Source organism: Mustela nigripes, chromosome 3 (genome assembly GCF_022355385.1).
Source record: "Mustela nigripes isolate SB6536 chromosome 3, MUSNIG.SB6536, whole genome shotgun sequence".
Lineage (NCBI taxonomy): Eukaryota > Metazoa > Chordata > Mammalia > Carnivora > Mustelidae > Mustela > Mustela nigripes.
The window spans coordinates 150,688,402-150,707,476 of record NC_081559.1 but is presented as its reverse complement, the minus strand read 5'-3'; the positions used below and the strand labels follow the sequence as shown (position 1 = coordinate 150,707,476).

The 19,075-nt window shown below is 35.8% G+C and overlaps 1 protein-coding gene across 2 annotated transcripts in view; it reads left to right on the top strand.

Annotated features, from left to right (window-relative positions):
• The window catches only part of MMP16 (matrix metallopeptidase 16), a 289,876-nt gene that overhangs the window by 172,534 nt on the left and 98,267 nt on the right, over positions 1-19,075 (top strand). The gene's annotated exons all lie outside the window — the stretch shown is intronic.

Here is a 19,075-nt window from a genome sequence, read left to right as displayed (position 1 = left end):
CTCCCCACTCATCCTGCACCAGTTCTCTCTCTCAAGGAAAAAAAAAAAAAAACACCTCTCTGCCAGTTTATCATCAATCTCATTCAAAGTTTCATAAGGCCAAATTTAGTTGAGCATTTAGTATGTCTCAGATACTGTTTTAAATTCATTATATGTCCTCAACTCATTTACTCCTCACCACAAACTTATAGATAGTGGAATTACTTCCACTTTGCAAGAAAATTGAGGCACAGAAAGTTTGGTAACTAGCTAGAGGTTACCTGTTGGTAATAACAAAATGAGAGCATTAAAAGGATACTAAAGAACCAGGGAAAGGGAGAATCTACTTGAAGACTCAGGAGAAAAGCCCATCCCCGAAAATATTTTATCTAGTGATTTAAAACAACAATATTGAAAACAACTCTGAATACCCATGAAGGCTCTCTATGGAATAGGAAAAGAAACGTATCATTACTCTAAAAACTGAGTCTGTCATGTGGAAAGAAATCTTTGTAAGCATTTCAGAAAAGCATGATGAGATAAAATGATGTGAAATTCAAGGATAGATAAAGAAGAGCTGGTAGATTGCTCCAGCTTAAGAATTATATATTCTCCCAAAGGAGGGAAGAGAGGAAATATAACCAAAGGAAATATACAAACACATAATAGCAAAAACATCTTTTTCTAAAATAAGAGAGTACTATGCAATTCAAAATCATTGCATTCATTGCAAAATTTACAAAATCAGATCCATAAATAAATGCATCCTAAAAGTAAATATAACGATTCCATTAACCATGATACTGTTCATCTCTTTTGAAGTAGATTTAAAAAACTGTGGGGAAGAGTTCCATGCATTAATGGCATCATCTCTTGCCTCTGTCCATAAATGCCAGTAGGAACCCAGATATTTCTTCCAATCAAAAGTGTTTCTTTTTTGGGGGGTGCCTGGGTGGCTCAGTGGGTTAAAGCCTCTGCCTTCAGCTCAGGTCATGCTCTCAGGGTTCTGGGATTGAGCCCCTCATCAGACTCCCTTCACGGCAGGGAGCCGCTCCCCTCCCCCGCCCCCACCTGCCTCTCTGCCTACATGTGATCTTTGTCTCTCAAATAAATAAACACAATCTTTTAAAAAAAATAAAAATTTCATTTGAGAGAGAAAGAGAGAGCTTTGGGAGGGGCTGGAAGTGGGGGAAGGCAGAGGGAGAGGGAGAAACAGACTCTCCACTGAGCAGGGAGCCTGATCCAGGGCTCTGCCCCAGGACTCCAAGATCATGACCTGAGCTCAAGACAGACACTTAACTGACTGAGCCACCCAGGCGCCCCTGTTGCTGAAATTTTAAAGTACAAAATTAAGAGAGTTTTTTCTAAGTGTTTTAATAGGTAAGTATTTATATCTTTTTGAGTACAAAGTCATGTGATAATGGAAACATTTCTAAACATGCATTTTTAACATACTCTATAGGGCACATCTTTTTTCAAAAGTAGTTTCTTTCTCCCACATTGCTTCAACATCACTTTCATCTCGAGACAGATTACTCTCAAAGTAGCTATTGAGTAGCATACTATTTACAGCCAGTTCCCTTTACAGAAAAAGGCAACACTGTTGTCTTTTTGTAAAAGAAATACATAGCTTATTTAAGTTTGACAACTCTTTAAAGTACTTTTTCATAAGATAACCGGAAAACATATATGGTACAGACTATTTTTTTGGTCAGTCCCCATCATAGCACAACGTATTTTAAAATTTTTACTTCTAAGATAAAACCCATAAATTCATTTAATCTGTCACAGAAAAATAGTGGTTTAATGTGCTAGAATCAAGCTATCACAGGAGATTCTGCAAACCCCTCCACACTGTGCAACTCTACCTCCACCTTCCAGATCCTGCTGGAATGTAGGTGATTAATAAATGTCTGTCCATGTGAGTGCCCCCCTATCAATCTGAACATTAAACAAAAGTGAAGTTCATTTCTTCTTATTTTATAGATAAGTGTATTCATGCATAAATGTGTGGATGCATACATTACATAAAATGCTGTGGCATTTTGGGCCTCCATCTCAATGGGACATATTGTACTCTGACTTTGAAGACCCTGAGATTAATCTCCTCATTATCTTGTGTTGGTAAGACATATTCTGCCCCAGAAAGTAAGGGTGAGTTGAGCTGATCGTCTACCTGACTCAGGCTCTAAGGCATGTCTTTTAGAAAATTCAGAGTATGCTTTGTACAGCACTTTACTCAACTAGTGTGGGGAAGCACAGATTTGAGGAGAATTTTCCTCTATTTAGATTTGTGAAGTGACTTAAATATAAAATAGAGTCATGTTAACGACTAATATAAGTAGCTACTGTTTTGGTAATTATTTCTGTCCCAAGAAACTGGGGATGGTAAGGTAATGCTTTGCTATTGTTCATTGTTGCTTGAGTTTTGTCTTTTTTTTTTGTTTTATTTTTTCAGCATGTATGTGTGTGTGCATGTACACTATATATTCACCCTTAAAAATGTAAAACATACTTAGGAAAAACCATGAAAGACACATAAGTATATCATAGTACTCGAACTTTCCAGTACAATGACTAGCATATGATAGAATCCCAATTAAAACCAACTGTTTTATTTTTGTTTTTGTTTTGTTTCTTAGTTTGGTGGTGTTTTTTGTTTATTTGTTTGATCACTGGAGCTCAGCCACTACTATTTGAGGGGATTTGCTCCCATAGCTATGGAATACCAACTACAGTTCACTCGTATGCAGAATGGAAAATCTCTCCCTAGCCTTTATATCCTAAGTTTTCAGTTTCTATCATAAATTAGAGAATTTCAGGGCGCCTGGGTGCCTCAGTGCATTAAGCCACTGCCTTTGGCTCAGGCCATGATCTCAGGGTCCTGGGATCGAGTCCTACATCAGGCTTTCAGCTCAGCAGGAAGCCTGCTTTCCTCTCTCTCTCTCTCTCTGCCTGCCTCTCTGCCTACTTGTGTTCTCTGTCAAATAAATAAATTTTTTTTAAAAGTGTCTCTTTTTGGTCAACTGTCCACTTGGGGCAAAAATCACCCTCACCTGAGAAACACAGCTGTAGATAACAGGATAATTAAGAGTGAATAGTAGTAATAGCTGAGACTAGGAAGTTTGTTTTTTTCTAATTTGTTGAAATTATTTAGTGACATGTTAATGAGATTGATTTTTCTTATGGCCCATTAGAATCCACTAAACTCTTTTGACCAAGGGAATAAAATGAACATACCGATGATTTAGGAAATTTTATTCAGGTCACAGAATATACACTATCTCGAAAGGAGGAAAATAGGAAGAGTTGAGTGTGCATCTGTTCAGGGTTAATTTCTTTATTGAAATTGTGCAGCCTCTTTTCAATATTATCTCCTATACCATCACTTAATTCAAAACAGGTACCAAAGAAGGAAATCACTAATAAGAAAATACATTTTTATGTTTTTATTAAATACATTTTTCAATTACATATTAAACCAGTTTAAAATAATAGTTTTTACCTAATGAAATTTTTCATTAGAGTCCTTTTTGAGAGTGACTTTATCAACAAAAATTTTAGCTAGATGAGTGGTATTAATGTTTTTCTAACTAATAGAAATATGCAGAGGAAATGTCCACTTCTCTTTTACAGCTTATTTCTTTGCAAGGTGATCCAGAAGAATTAAATTAACTGTAATGTTTAAACCTTTAAACTTCTAACCTAATCCTTTTGACTTAACAGATAACCATGCATCTCATATTGAAGTCAGCTTATATAATTATAGTCACACTTCTCCTTTCTATCTCCTTGACATTTACTCATTGTTTCTTTTCTTTTTCTTTTTCTTTTTTTTTTTAATTTTTTTAAAGATTTTATTTGTTTATTTGACAGAGAGAGACACAGCAAGAGAGGGAGCAGAAGCACACGGAGTGGGAGAAGCAGGCTTCCCGCTGAGCAGGGAGCCTAATACAAGGCTCTTTGATCCCAGGACCCTGGGATCATGACCTGAGCCAAAGGCAGATGCTTAACAACTGAGCCCCGCAGGGGCCCCCATTTACTCATTATTTCTAACTGAATTTCAGCCTCTGGGGAAAAATGGCTACATTTTATGTCCACCACCCCCTCCAACATACAGTCCTACTCAGTCCTCAAGATCCTGCCCATAAGGTGCCGGGCGGCTCAGTAAGTTAAACACAGGACTCGATTTCCACTTGGGGCCTGACCTCAAGGTGGTGATACCCGTCCCCCTGTCAGGTCAGGCTCTGCACTGGATGTGGAGCCTGCTTGAAATTTTCTGTTTCCCTCTCACTCTGTTGCTCCCTCCCCCTCTCTAAAAAGAAAAAAAGAAAAAGACTCTGCCTTTATCTAATCAGCCTACTATGCTTTGTCCTATTCGTTCTTCCTTTAGTTGTAACTTTTTGGTGCACAAAATATATAGCACATTTTTAAAATTTTAAATGCTATTAATTAACATATAGTGTATTATGACTTTCAGAGGTAGAGTTCAGTGATTCATCGGTCTTATATAACACACACTGCTCATTACATCGCATGCCCTCCTTAATGTCTATTACCCAGGTACCCCATCCCCCCACTCTGCTCCCTTCCAACAACCCTCAGTTTGTTTCCTGTGAGTAAGAGTGGCTTATGGTTTGTCTCCCTGATTTCATCTTGTTTTATTTTTTTTCTCTCTTCCCCTATGATCCTCTGTTTTGTTTCTTAAATTCCGTATATGAGTGAGAGCATATGATAACTGTCTTTCTCTAATTGATGTATTTCGCTTAGCATAATACCGTGTAGTTCCATCCTTCTCATTGCAAGTAGCAAGATATCTTTTCTTTTTTTCTTTTTTCTTTTTTTTTTTTTTTTTTTGATGGCTGAGTTGTAGTCCATTGTATACATATATATATATAGAACATCTTCTTTAGCCATTAATCTGTCGATGGACATCTGGGCTCTTCCCATAGTTTGGCTGTTGTGATACTGCTGCTATAAACACTGGGGTGCAGGTGCCCCTTTGGATTGCTACATTTGTATCTTTGGGGTAAATACCCAGGAGTGCAATTTCTGGATCTTAGGGTAGCTCTATTTTCAACTTTTTGAGGAATCTCCCTACTATTTTCTGGAGGGGCTATACCAGCTTGCATTCCCACCAATAGTGTAAGAGGGTTCTGCTTCCTCTCCTCATCCTCACCAACATCTGTTGTTTCCTGACTTGTTAGTTTTAGCCATTCTGACTGGTGTGAGGTGGTATCTCATTGTGGTTTTGATTTGTATTTCCTTGATGCCGAGTGATGTTGAACATTTTTTCATGTGTCTGTTGGAATTTGTATGTCTTCTCGAGAGAAATGTCTGTTCACATCTTCTGCCCATTTCTTAATTGGATTATTTATTCTTTGGGTGTTGAATTTGATAAGTCCTTTATAGATTTTGGATGCTAGCCCTTTATCTGATACTTCATTTGCAAATATCTTCTCCCATTGTGTCAGTTGTCTTTTGGTTTTATCAACTGTTTCCTTGCTTTGCAAAAGCTTTTGATCTTGATGAAGTCCCAATCGTTCATTTTTGCCTTTGTTTCCTTTGCCTTTGGAGACATGTCTAGGAAGAAGTTGCTGAGCCAAGGTCACCGAGGTTGTTGCCTGTGTTCTCCTCTAGGATTTTGGTAGATTCTTATCTCACACTTAGGTCTTTCATCCATTTTGAGTCTATTTTCATGTGTGGTGTAAGGAAATGGTCCAGTTTCATTTTTCTACATGTGGCTGTTCAATGTACCCAACACCATTTGTTGAAGAGACTTTTTTCCATTGGATTTTCTTTCCTGCTTTGCTGAAGATTAGTTGACCATAGAGTTGAGTGTCCATTTCTGAATTCTGTATTCTGTTCCATTGATCTGTTAATTTTATTTTATTTATTCATTTGACAGACAGAGATCACAAGTAGGCAGAGAGACAGGCAGAGAGAGAGGGAGGAGGAAGCAGGCTCCCTGCTGAGCAGAGAGCCCGAAGCAGGAATCCATCCCAGGACCCTGGGATCATGACCTGAGCTGAAGGCAGAGGCCTTAACCCACTGAGCCACCCAGGTGCCCCATTTCTTTACTATTTTAAAAACAGTGAATTCTTATGGAATAAATGAAATCAAAACTAGAGATAGGGTGTCTTACAAAATAAATTTCCAGACAGAATAGAGCATAAATTTGTCATTTGCTTACTATATTTAAAAATAATCATGACTTCAGGTAGAAGTCTTTGTACTTCAGCCTGGGGTCAGTTGGCCCAAGTCACCAGGAGGAAATAGAGAATCTTTCAGGAAGCTTTAGGAAATATTTCCCTTTACCTAAGTTTATTATCTACTCATATGAGTTAAGTTAAACTAACCTAACTCACCCTGATTTATGTTCAACCCTGAGACTATTCCTAAATATTATCCTTTTGATACCAGAGACTGGGGGAGTTTTGGGGCCCTGAGACCTCAACTGCCACAACAGCTGGTGCCAAGTTCTTGACTTCCAGAAAGAATTCAAGGACAAGTCAGAGTAAAGTATAACAGCAGAACCTTTATTGTAAAGCAAGAGTACACACTCCAAAGGAGGGCGAGTGCAGGCACACCTGCTTCTCCCAGGCACCGTCTGATTTTTTGGGCATATACTCTAAATATACTCTGAATGTGCAGTTGGTTTTCTAACACCTCTGGTGGAGGGGTCATTCTCCATCTTGTTAAGCTAACAATGTCTTCATGCACATGCCTGCCTGTGGGCTGGAGTAACAACAGGAGGCTTGTGGCCCTGAGAAAACACAAAGCTATCACAGGGTTTACTCAGTTGTCAAACATTCTGTCAGTGGTCAGACTCAGTTCCCCATATTTTGTTCTCTTGCATGTACCCAGCCTTTCCCTATCTTCAGTTCAAGACAGAGGGTTGGGGCAATGATAGGAGGAAGGGTATCAATATCATCACACCCTACCCTCAAGTTGAATGTTCTCTTCATCGCTATTTAGGACCCCATGAGTTTATACTCGGAAAGTAGGCATGCACTTTGGCTTACATAGACCTCAAATGATTAGGTTCAAAATAGCATATCTAAAATAAAGTGAAATTTTCTTCTTCTTTTTTTTTTTTTTCTTTTTTTGAAGCAGCTTTAAGCGTTTCTTTATTTTCATGGCACTGATCTAGAAGTACCCACCCTTCTACTCAGAATGTCTTAGTGACACTGACTTACCTGGAGTGTTTTCATTTAAGATGATGCAGTCAGTTTCCTGTTTTGCTCTTCTTAGATTTGACCTGATGGGTTCCATCAAATCCTTTTTTCTTCAAAGTACCAATATAGGCATATGCCCACTCTGAAATAGCTATTTATCTCCATATCTTACAAATAAAGAGCAAAATGATTATTAACCTTCAGATGAAGATAGACTATATTTCTATATGCCTATACCATGGCTGTTAAAAATAGACCAATTGAGATATCAGTCTACCGTATTTAGTCATCTCTTAAACCAAGCTTTTGTTTCCCTATTTGTAATACAGGCAGAGGATGGTGATTAAAAGGTTATAACCACCATTTGAACACATTAAACATGTCAGTACACCTACTGCAATGCCTGGCACATAATAAAAATAAAATTAAATGCTAAAACAATAGTTTTCTTCCTGATAGCTGTAGTGTTGACTGCACATTTGATTTAGTATTGAATCCATGATTTCTAATAACTCTTTAACTGTGATATATTTATAATATGATTAATCATATGTTTGAATTCCTGGAGTGAAATATAATAAAATCCAGGAGTTAGAAAGAAAATCATTAAAATCATCTTTAATACTTCCACTCAAAGGCAACCACTGAAAGGTCTGAGAGATTTAATATCCTAATGTATTGATTAATAGATAAAATAGACCTATAAACCTGGACAGATATACATATAATTATATTGCATATGATTTTAAAATATTTATATTTTTCTCTGCACATTATTTGCCCATAGTTCTCCTGAATTCAGTAAAACATCATCGATGTAGCTCAATATTCTGTCATGTAAATAAATATAATCTATGGAGATTATACCAATGGACAAAAATTTAGTTATTTTCAATTTTTGCTATTAGTTATAGTGAACATATTTTTGCACAAACTTTGGTTGACACTGTAGCTATTTATTTATTTTTCCTAGTTATTTCTCAGGAATAGAGTCACATAATTATTTGGCCAAGAAACATAAATCTTTTAAAAGAACTAGATATGAAAAACAAAACAAAACAAAACAAAAAGAATTAGATATGTTATTAGGTTATTTTTTTTTAAGATTTTATTTATTTATTTGATACAGAGAGAGATCACAAGTAGGCAGAGAGGTAGGCAGAGAGTGGGGGCGGGGGGAGGAAGCGAGCTCTCCACTGAGCAGAGAGCCTGATGCAGGGCTGGATCCTATGATGAGATCATGACCTGAGCTGAAGGCAGAGGCTTAACCCACTGAGCCACCCAGGTGCACCTGGTTCTCCATTTAAAAAAATAACCTAGGGGCACCTGGGTAGCTCAGTGGGTTAAGCCTCTGCCTTCAGCTCAGGTCATGATTTCAGGGTCCTGCTCAGTGGAGAGCTCGCTTCCCTCTCTCTCTGCCTGCCTCTCTGCCTACTTGTGATCTCTCTCTCTGGCAAATGAATAAATAAAATCTTTGAAAAAAAAAATACAGAACCAATTTGCTCTTCCACCAGCAGTGTATAGGAGTGTACAACCTATTGAACATGAGCATAACAATAGCCATGATATAGAGGTAAAAATGATAATTAAAAAACAATGATACTAGTATGTTCTAGTTGTTAAGTGCTTTTAGGTACCATGAATGAATTTTCATTTAGTCCTCACTGCAACTCTGTTATGTAGATTCTGCTCTTGTCCCAAGATTACAGATGGGGAAAGTGAAATACAAAGGGTTAAGTAGTGTGTCCAATGTAATAGTTTATAGGTGGGGATCCAGGTCAGTTACCCATGTAGGATAATCCACAGCATGCACATTTAAGCACCTAAAGCCCCCACCTGAATGTAACTCTATTTTCCCTAATTTTTTCACCTTGACCAATTTGAATAGAGAAGTTTATTTCACCTGTTTACATATTTTGTTACTTGATTGGCACATACTTGTTTACTGACTGACACATACATTTGTATGTATTATTCACTCGTATGTGTTTTGTGAATGTTCACTAGCTATTTCTCACCTTTGTTCCTATTGGGCTATACTACCAAACTATTTTCATTAATTTGTTAGAGGACTTTAAATAGAAAGGATATTGATTGTTTATCTCATTTTCTCCCACTTGCTCATTTTCAGGAAGTAGGAGAGTGCAAAACTGCCCTCTTTCATGAGGAAGAATAAGGAAGCTTACCACCTCTATTTGGCTTGCTGATGGGGAACATTCTTCCCTTATTTGGGTACCTGATTGGCAGTCATATGTTATTTCACTATTGTTGTACTACATTTTTTCTGTTGCATCGCAGATATTTTATTGATAACTTGGATGAGGCCAGTGTCAATATTTGATCTCAGTGATATTTTAACTTGGATAACTCTTCAAATGGTATGTCCTTTTATCTTTTTGGAGTTTTAAAACTCTGGCTCTTATAATATGCAGTGTATATTTCTTCAAGCATAGAATGTGGTTTAGCAGACAGTACTTTTCCATTTTCTTTTCTTAAATTTTTGATGTGAAATAATTGCTTTTCTGAGTTCTTATAGGCAGCAGTGCTTTCTAGTCAAAATGTTATGAAATGTGCTCAGTAAGGTTATTAAGACTTTTGCAAAATATATAAAAACACTATAAAGAACTTTGTTATATATTTAGACTCTTACAAAAAAAAAACCTAATTCAGTAGAATTGTATTCATGTCAACAGTGGAAAGCAGATTAATTTTATCTTTCCATTTTCCATAATTGGATAAATTATAATTTGAGTTTAAGGCATATGTAGCTGTTGTGATGCTTTTAAAGTATGTCCACAAACTCCTTGACATTTGGTCCTTTGAAACATGAAGCTTAATTCTTCTCTCAATGAATATGCACCATTTAGTGAATCACTTCTTAAGAATAGAATGTGGTGAAAGCGATACTATTTACCTTCTAAGTCTAGGTCATAAAAAGGGTACAACTTCTGCTTGGAGCTATTAAGACACCTCCCTCCCTTTCTCTCTCTCTCTTTCCCTCTACACACTTCCCTCTCTTTCCCTTATTCTTTCTCAAATCATTTGCCTGAAGAGCCCACTCACCATTTTTATAGAAACCCAGGCCATATGGAGAGACACAGGTGGAAGTGGACCTCTACTAGTAACCGGCACCAATTTCCACGTTATGTGAGTGAGCCATTTCAGAAATGGACCGTCCAGTCTCAGCCAGCTTTTTAGGATGATACAGATCCAGCATACATGTAATTGCAACCTCATGAGAGCCACGAGGGCACAACTCCCCAGCCAAGCTTCTTAGAAATTTCTGGTCCACAAATTCCGTGAGAGACAATGAATGATTATTGTTGTTTAAATGCACTCCATTTTGTGGAGATCAGTGATACAGCACAAAATAAATAACACAACTTTATACCGAGGCAAAGAAGGACATTTATGAAATTACCTAGAAAATTCAAAACAAAATCACAGCAATATTTTGTAGATAATAAATATAGGAAGAGTGGGGGAAATGAATACAATTTACTAATGGAAATATGGCCAGAGTTTCTAATGGTCTTAACCTTACTTCTGTTCATTCACGAACATGTAAACCAGCATAATACTATTAACTTTGATTGTTTACATCAGAAAATGAAGAACAGGGGTAGAGAAATGACCATGTTTCCTGCTTTTCCCTATTTTTTAAAAGGAAAGTCAATAATTATGTGGATAAAGAATGGAAATTATGCTCAAATACACAAAGATGAATCTTTTTTTTTTTTTTGCCCCCCCGAAAGAAGGATTTTGGTCTTAGATCAAAGTTTATGTAATACACATGTGTGAAATACTGTGAGTTTAAATGGGATAACCTATAGGGAAGATGTAGAATATGTAGAAACTGTTACACATTTGACAAGAGAATGCTTAATAATAGGGTACTGAGAATAAGTTCTCGGGCCCATGATTTCACAAATTACTTAAAGATGAGAATGCACTGAGAAGCACTTGACTTTTTAAAAACCCTAAACACAATCAAGAAAAATGCTGAGGTAGTCTGAAAAGCTAAAAGGGAACTCACAGAAATATGATTGGGCATAAAATTGGAAGATGTGCTTATTATGAGAATGTGTAGGAATTTATCTGTAGAAAAATAATTCAAATGAGATGTACAAAATGTCAGAATGTAACAATCAGCTATAAGTGAAGAACTTATTATTTGGTGCCAAAAAAGCTTAGAGATAATTTAGGGGGAATTTTTTTTTTTATGTCCAAAAAAGTATGCTTAGAATTTAAATTATCAGAAGCATTTGAAAATATCTTTATTGCTCACTGGCAGAGTCAAAAGGGTAGTTGAGTGTACCTTAAAAACCTAAACAACAGAGCCTATGACAGAGCTTATGGCAGAAGGATGTTCCCACTGAGCTTAAATAACTAACTAAATAAATAAATAAAATTGTGTGTATGTGTGTGTGTGTATGTGTTTAAAGATATCAAAGAGCTATTAGGAAATACAGGACTTGAAATGTGAAGATCCATGGGGTGAGGGGAAGCCAAAAAAAGAAAGGTGAACCTATATATTTGGTGATCTTGAGGCATTTTGCAGATTATGGTTGGAGCTTCAGGTAAAGTTGCTATTATGATACAGAGAAGCCAGAAGAACTTCCAAGAATAATGAAGATAGAGAGACCAAAAAAAAAAAAAAAAAAATTAGAGTTGGAGCCATGAAGGAAGCCAGAATTGAGGGACCAAGATTCCTAAGAGAAGGGAAGCCCTGAGAGAGAAGCCTCACTACTTTTTTGTGCCCTTCAGCCTTTTGCCAAATGTGTAAACTGCACTGGATGAAAGATCCAGAGACAAGCAAACCACTGAAGCACCAAGCAGAGCTTTAAGTTGATTCTTGGTGGCAAAGATACAAAAATTAGAGTATAAGACCTGTCAAGAATGAGGGACTTTGGTAAACATCACACCTCCTGTTGGGACGTGTAGGGAGCTGCACCTCAGGAGCAAGATCTTAAAGGGAGTATAAATCAGACTCCACTTAGTGTCTGAAAGATTTCAAGAGATATGCCCTCATTTGTAGGTACCCACCAGAGAACATGATGAATATTCTGTGGGTGAAAATATCATCATCTAGAACCTCCTGATTTCTTAGACACAATGCTTGGCACTCAGTAAAAATATGATGAGGCAACCCAAAGAACTGGACACAGAGATATACGTGCACACGTGCATGTATGTACACGTGATCCAAATATTGGAATTATCATTCACAGACTTTTACAGTGATGAATATGTCTAAGAAATAGCAGAAGACGGAGAGGGATTTCAGCAGTTAATTGGAATCATTACAAAGGATCAAAAAGAAGTATTTGAACTAAATAACTGAAATTAAGAACTTAATAAATGTATTCAATGGAAGAGCAGGCAAGTAGAGATGATGTGTTAATTGGAAGATAGATCAATATCCAGCTGAAGCATAGAGAAATCAAGAGTAATTTTTTAAGAGAGAACAAATCAGATATACAAATACTTCACACTGGAAAAGATTTAACGTGGCGAAACTCAGATCCCAGAAAGGGAGAAAATAGAATAACGGCAATATTTAAAGAGAAAATGGCAGGAAAGTTTCCAAAACAAATAAAAAATATCCCACCACAGATTAAAGAATTTTTGGAACCTCAGTATGATTAAGCACAAAGAAAACTACTCAAAGACACATCATGATAAAACTACTAAAATCACAGGAGAAAATCTTAAAAGCAGTTAGAGGGTCAAAAAGGGGAGGAAGGCAAATTTCCTTAAGAGAAAAACAATAGTACTGACTTTTGGCTTCTCAGCATTAACATGAAAGTCAAAAGATAAAAGAATGATATCCTTTTTTTAATGTGTATAAAGAAGATAACAGCTAACCTACAACTCTGTTCCTGCAAAAATATCTTTCAAAAATGAACACAAAATAAGTTTCCACTCAAAGAAAACCCAAATTAACTTGTTGGTAACAGAGCCACAGTAGAATAAATCCTAAAGGATTTCAGGCAGATGGTAATGCGAAGGTCCAAGAGCAGCCCTGAAGTAGGAAAATACCCAATGGAGGACTTAAATCACCAGGTATGAAGAATGTTAGTAAAAGCTGCCGTAATAACTGGAGTGCTATAATGCCATAAGGATAGATAAGAGGACTTTATTACTGAAACAGCATAGATTCCAGGAATATATCCTCACATATATAATCCATTGTTTAATGACAGTCATTATATAATAGTATAATAAGGAAAAGACGGCATTTTGACAAATAGTTCTAATTTGACTCGATATTCATATAGATGCAAAAAGTTGAACACTGACAGCTAACTTCACACCGTATATTTTAATGGGAAAGGTAGAACTAGTAAGTTTATAAGTCTGTTATAGGAGTGTATCTTCAGAAGTATGTATAGGTATCTATAGAATTAAGTATGTATAGAAGTGTGAATAGGAATTTTTTTAAACAAGACACATTAAAAAAGCATTGACCATGAATTAGACTTCATCATAATCAGGACCATTTGTTCCTTTAAAAAAAAAAAAGGCATCATTAAGAGTATGAAAAGACGGGGCGCCTGGGTGGCTCAGTGGGATAAAGCCTCTGCCTTCAGCTCAGGTCATGATCTCAGGGTCGTGGGATCGAGCCCTGCATTGGGCTCTCTGCTCAGCAGAGAGCTTGCTTCCTCCTCTCTCTCTCTAACTACTTGTGATCTCTGTCTGTCAAATAAATAAATAAAATCTTTGAAAAAAAAAAGTATGAGAAGACAAGTTATTTACTTAGAAGTAGGTATCTGTAACACCTAGATGTAAAGGAACCATATGGAGAATATATTGTTGGAATAGAATTCTTTATATACTTCTTGAATTTCCTGCAAGCACCAACTACTCATTTTCTCCTGGGCTATCTTCCACATTTTTAGTAGCCCCAAACTAGAATGACTCCACTGTATATCAACAACATAAGAGATCATCTATGGTATTATTTATTCAGTAGCATACTATACAGTAATGAGAATGAATAATATACAAAACCATGGATTAATCTCATAATAGGTTTACTTTCAAAAAGTGATTCACAGAATATAATATACAGTTTGATTTCCTTAACATAGAGTTCGGAAACATGCAAATTAATCTTGGGTGATAGGAATCTGACAACAGTGACATTGGGGATTTAGTGACCAGGAAGGTGTCACAAGAGATGGATTATAGCAATATTCTATTTCTTGATCTGGGGATAGATTGCATGTTTTTTGTTTCTTCTTTTTTGGTTTTTTTAATTTGTGAAGATCAATTTTGCTAACCATTTAGGATCTGTGAAATTTTATAATATCAATATTTTACATTAATAAAAAAGTTTACTAAAAAAAATTAACGTTACCGAGACTGAGGGAGACATGGGAACCCACACACTATGACAGTGTTCTCTTCTTTACATCCAAGTTCTGAGAGTGCTTTATATCTCTACTACTTCACTTCTCCCTCATCTTTAAACTTAAGTTCACCTTCCATCTCTCAGGAATGGTCACCACTTCTTAGTTGCCAAGTCCAGATCATCTCTTTCTGGACATCTACTTTTATTTAGCATCTGCTTTCTTAAAACTTAGCTCTTTTCAACTTCCCCACCAGGGTACTTTATGTTCTACTGTTTCAGCTACTCCAAGGTACTCTTCTTTATGATTTTTTTCTCCTCCATCCTCTAAATATTAACTGTGGATTTTGTTTTAGTTTTGTTTTTCTTTCTGTACCCTTCCTATGCTTCCTTCATCACTACCATGCTTAAACTACTTATACAATAGAGACTGTAAAAGCATATACTAAGCCACTTTTTCTTCTGAGTTCCAAACCCAAATTTCACTGCATCATAGGAATCTCAAATGAATATATTCAAAAGTTACCTTATCATGTCCCTCTAGACCTGCTGCAGTCTTAATATTCTCTTTCTTTGTCAGTGTCAGTGTTTGTCACTGTGTTTTATCTTACCTATTGTCCATGTTAACTTGTTCATGATATTATTATCATTTAAACTCCGTTCATGTATGCTTTTCTTTAAACTCTGTTAGGCCATATCATCCTTGCCATCCATGCTGCCTGTGACTTGGTTCAGATTCTCATTGTTTCTCATATATGCATTTTGATTACAGCATAACTGGTCACCCTACCTCCAGTTTTTAAACTTGAAATTTAGTCCCACAACAGTATCCTAATGGAACTGTTCATTTCTCATCTGAGTCTTCACTAGTGTATATGGACTTTTCTCTTAGCACCTGCAACACTTGTAAGACTTTCTTGTACTTAATAATGTATCTATCTAACAATCTTGGACTGAGACAGAGACTTTATCTTTTTGGTCTCTGAAGCTACTATGCTAGCAACACCTTAGATGCTAAGCAAACGGTTTTTGAATGAATTGATATCCCTTGATTTTAGCTGTAAGTATTTTTCTGTTTATTTATCAGTCTCCCTTATCAGACTAAGCTAATTGAGAGTCAGGTCTATGTGCTTAATCCAATACTCAATAAGTGTTTGCTTAATGAATAAATGCATGTAGTAGAATTAGGTTTGGCTGAAATAAACTTTGATTAGGGACTTGTAAGAGACTAACAAATCAATAACTAAGCCTTCGAATAGCTTAAAGGAAAAGAATGCATAAAGAATCAGTGGAGTGATTTTGAGATAGTGGATTCATTAGGAGATAGGAAATAGGAAAGAGTTTCTTTGTTGTTGTTCTTGTTGTTGTTCTTGTTGTTGTTTTGATGGAAAAGCTTATTGGTGAAAGTTCTATTCAAATACTTTCCAGAAATGAACAGTTTAGAGAATAAGAAATCAGATAGATGTCAGTCTTATGGTATTTTAGGCTAGGTCATGAAAATAAGCCTACATATGTCAGTGCCAACAAATTCATATGTTTTTATAGGGTGGGACAGAAAAATAGATTAGCAAGTCACATATATAACCAGGCAATTTGGAAGGAAATAATAAAGGGCAGTTACAAGGAACATTTGTATTAAATCAGCTGCTAGAGGAAAACCAGTATTATTTCTAGAAAGGTATGACCTACTGATTAATTGGGATGTGTTGAGAAGATACGTAAGAAAGTAGTCAGAAGAGATACGTGGGTTAAAAATTATTTAGATTTTCAGAAATCTTTGATGGTGCTTAATCTTAAAGACCATAAAACAGGTGACTGCTATCAAATTATGGTGTAGGTGGACCCACTTTATCAAGAAAAGAAAATTGGTTTAGAAACAGAAGATCAAATGTGTGGAAAACAAGTATTTCACTGCATGAAAATAGTGTTTCTTAGGAATATCTTTTCCACATATATAATTCAAAGAAATTTGAGTACCTTTAAGATGATTTAAACTCTCCTAGATATTGAATATTCAAATATAAAGGAATAAAAGCCAAATCTCTTTATTTGTGTGAATGTGAGAACAAAAGATGCTTTTAGTAATCCAGGAGCTATGTGTCTGTAATAGCTTATTGGCCCAAAGGGAACTCTGGAGTCTTTAAAGTGATTGCATGTGTTTAATATTTTGGTGAAAATTGGTAACATATTGTTAGAGTTTTCTAATTAGCTGAGTAAGAAGTATATGTTATAAATGATTTTAAATTATATATTTATATGTCCATTTTTCCATAGGTGTTTTACATTTTTATTCAAGAGGGTTTTGCTTTTTTAAGCTTTTGATTCTCAAGAAAAGCTCTGACTTTTCTTTGGTTTTGCATCCATTTTCTATATAACAGAGCAGCGATGCTTAATGATCTGCTTGCTAGTGATAAATTACAATCCACTTTCTTTCATTTTTCACATAGTTGAAGATGATATCACAAGATGAAGGTCAGCAGGATACAAAATGACAAAAAGTGAACATAATTAACATGTTGGGTGATGATTTGATAGTTGTAATAGGAACTATGATAATTAGAGAAAAATGTAGTGAGATTTTCATATTAACTAATATTTGTCACATTGTTTATTCAAGTTCCAAGTGTTACATTTAATTCTGCATCATTATCTTCAGCTCTACTTTCTTTTGCCCAAAAATTTGGCTACTGAACCTTAAGAGTCACCAATCTGAAAATATAACTGCATGATCTCCTTGCCAAAGATTTAGAGGGAGGACTCTAGATTGCTCATTATTATAACATGTGGGGATTGTGACTACCATGGCAGAACAAAATGGGAAGTATATTCTTTGTAAATCAACAAATATCATCACTCATCCTGTAAAGTTCAGTTTCACTACCACTAGTTCCTTTTTATCTTTTACTTCCTGATTCTCCAGCCTGTTTAGAAGAAAGTTAGTGAAGAGAGCTCATGTAAATTCCCAGTGTGCAGATAAAGACAAAGAAGACTCTGTATTTCTTCATGCTTCTTGGGAGAACAATTCTGAACATAAACATTTCATTTCAGAATTTGGCAAGTTGGATCTGCTCTGTATCTGTTTAAGAATTATATTGAAAAGTAACGGGTTTTGAAGGCTGTAATTTTCCCCTAAAACCAATTTATTAAAGTTAACAAAGTTAACAGCAGGATAATTCTTATTTACTTTATGCTTAAGCAACATGAATTCCCAAAACAGTGTATGAAATAAAACTCGTCATAATTTAGATCATTTATCACTGTTATTGTAGAAAATAAAGAAGGTACAGTGTTAGAGGGGAGAGAAGTTGCTGACTTTGAAGACAAACAGACCTGAAATTTGAATTCTGGTTCTGACAGTTACCAGTAATATTCTTTATTATTTATTTAACATCCTAGCTATCCAGTTTCCTGATATGGAAAATGCAGATGGAAAATCCTCCCTTGCTTAGTTACTGTAACAAGAGCAGACACCCAGCACAATATCTGAAAATGGTAGCAAAATGGTAACAGCCACTATTATTACTGATGTTGGGGTAGCCAGCCTCCAAGATGGCTGCCAGTGATCTACTTTTTGGCCATCAAACCTTTGTATAATCCCCTACCCCTGTACAGCTATGAGAGCCGGACGTGATTCACATCTAATGAACAGGAAATAGAGGAAGTGATCATAAGTCACTTCCAAGATTAAATTAAAATAACTGCTGATTCTGTCTTAGATACTCCATCTGTCTGTCTCATCAGTCACAGTAGAGGAAGCCAGAGAGCATATCATGGGGACACTTAGGCAACATATGAAAAGACAATGTGATGAAAACCATGTCTTTATCCAACAGCTAGCAGGGCCCAAGGCATAGCCACAATTACTTGATTCAGCTTTGAAGCAGAGTTGTTCCGGTCAAGATGTGACAGCCCAGCCAACAGCTTTCCTACAGCCTCATGAAAAATCTTGAACGGTCAAACCACTCTGCCATTCCTGACCCACAGGAATTGTGAGATAATTAATGACTTGTTTTAAACTGCTCATTTGTTACATAGCAATGAATAAAACCATGTTATCATTATAGAAGTAATTTGCAAAGACCAAAAAAATCATATTTTAAGGATTTTTTTCCAAGGTTTTTCAATTATTAAAACTTCTATATACATACAAAATATACATACAATATATTCATTTATTTCCACTTTTGTACAGAAGATACATTAATAATTTTAGTGGAATATACAAAATTTCTGTGTCTCCACAGCTAAAAATAGCTTTTGGTAAATATCACTTTGTTGTTAGGATAACTAAGGAAACAGAGCAGAACAAGGCCAGAGGGAATAATGAAAATAGGCAAGGTAGTTTCAAAGGGAAATTCTATTTCTGAAGAAGACCTATCCCTTGCAGCAATAAGTGATGTGATGGAATAAATGGAATCATTCATTTGTAGTTCAGTTTTCATTTCTTAGGATTGACTGTTCAAGGTAGTTTGATCACAATAAAGCAAATACTAAAATTTTAAACAATGAGAGAAAAGTAATTAATGTTTTATACTATTTTTATATGGGGGAAGCATGACAAAAA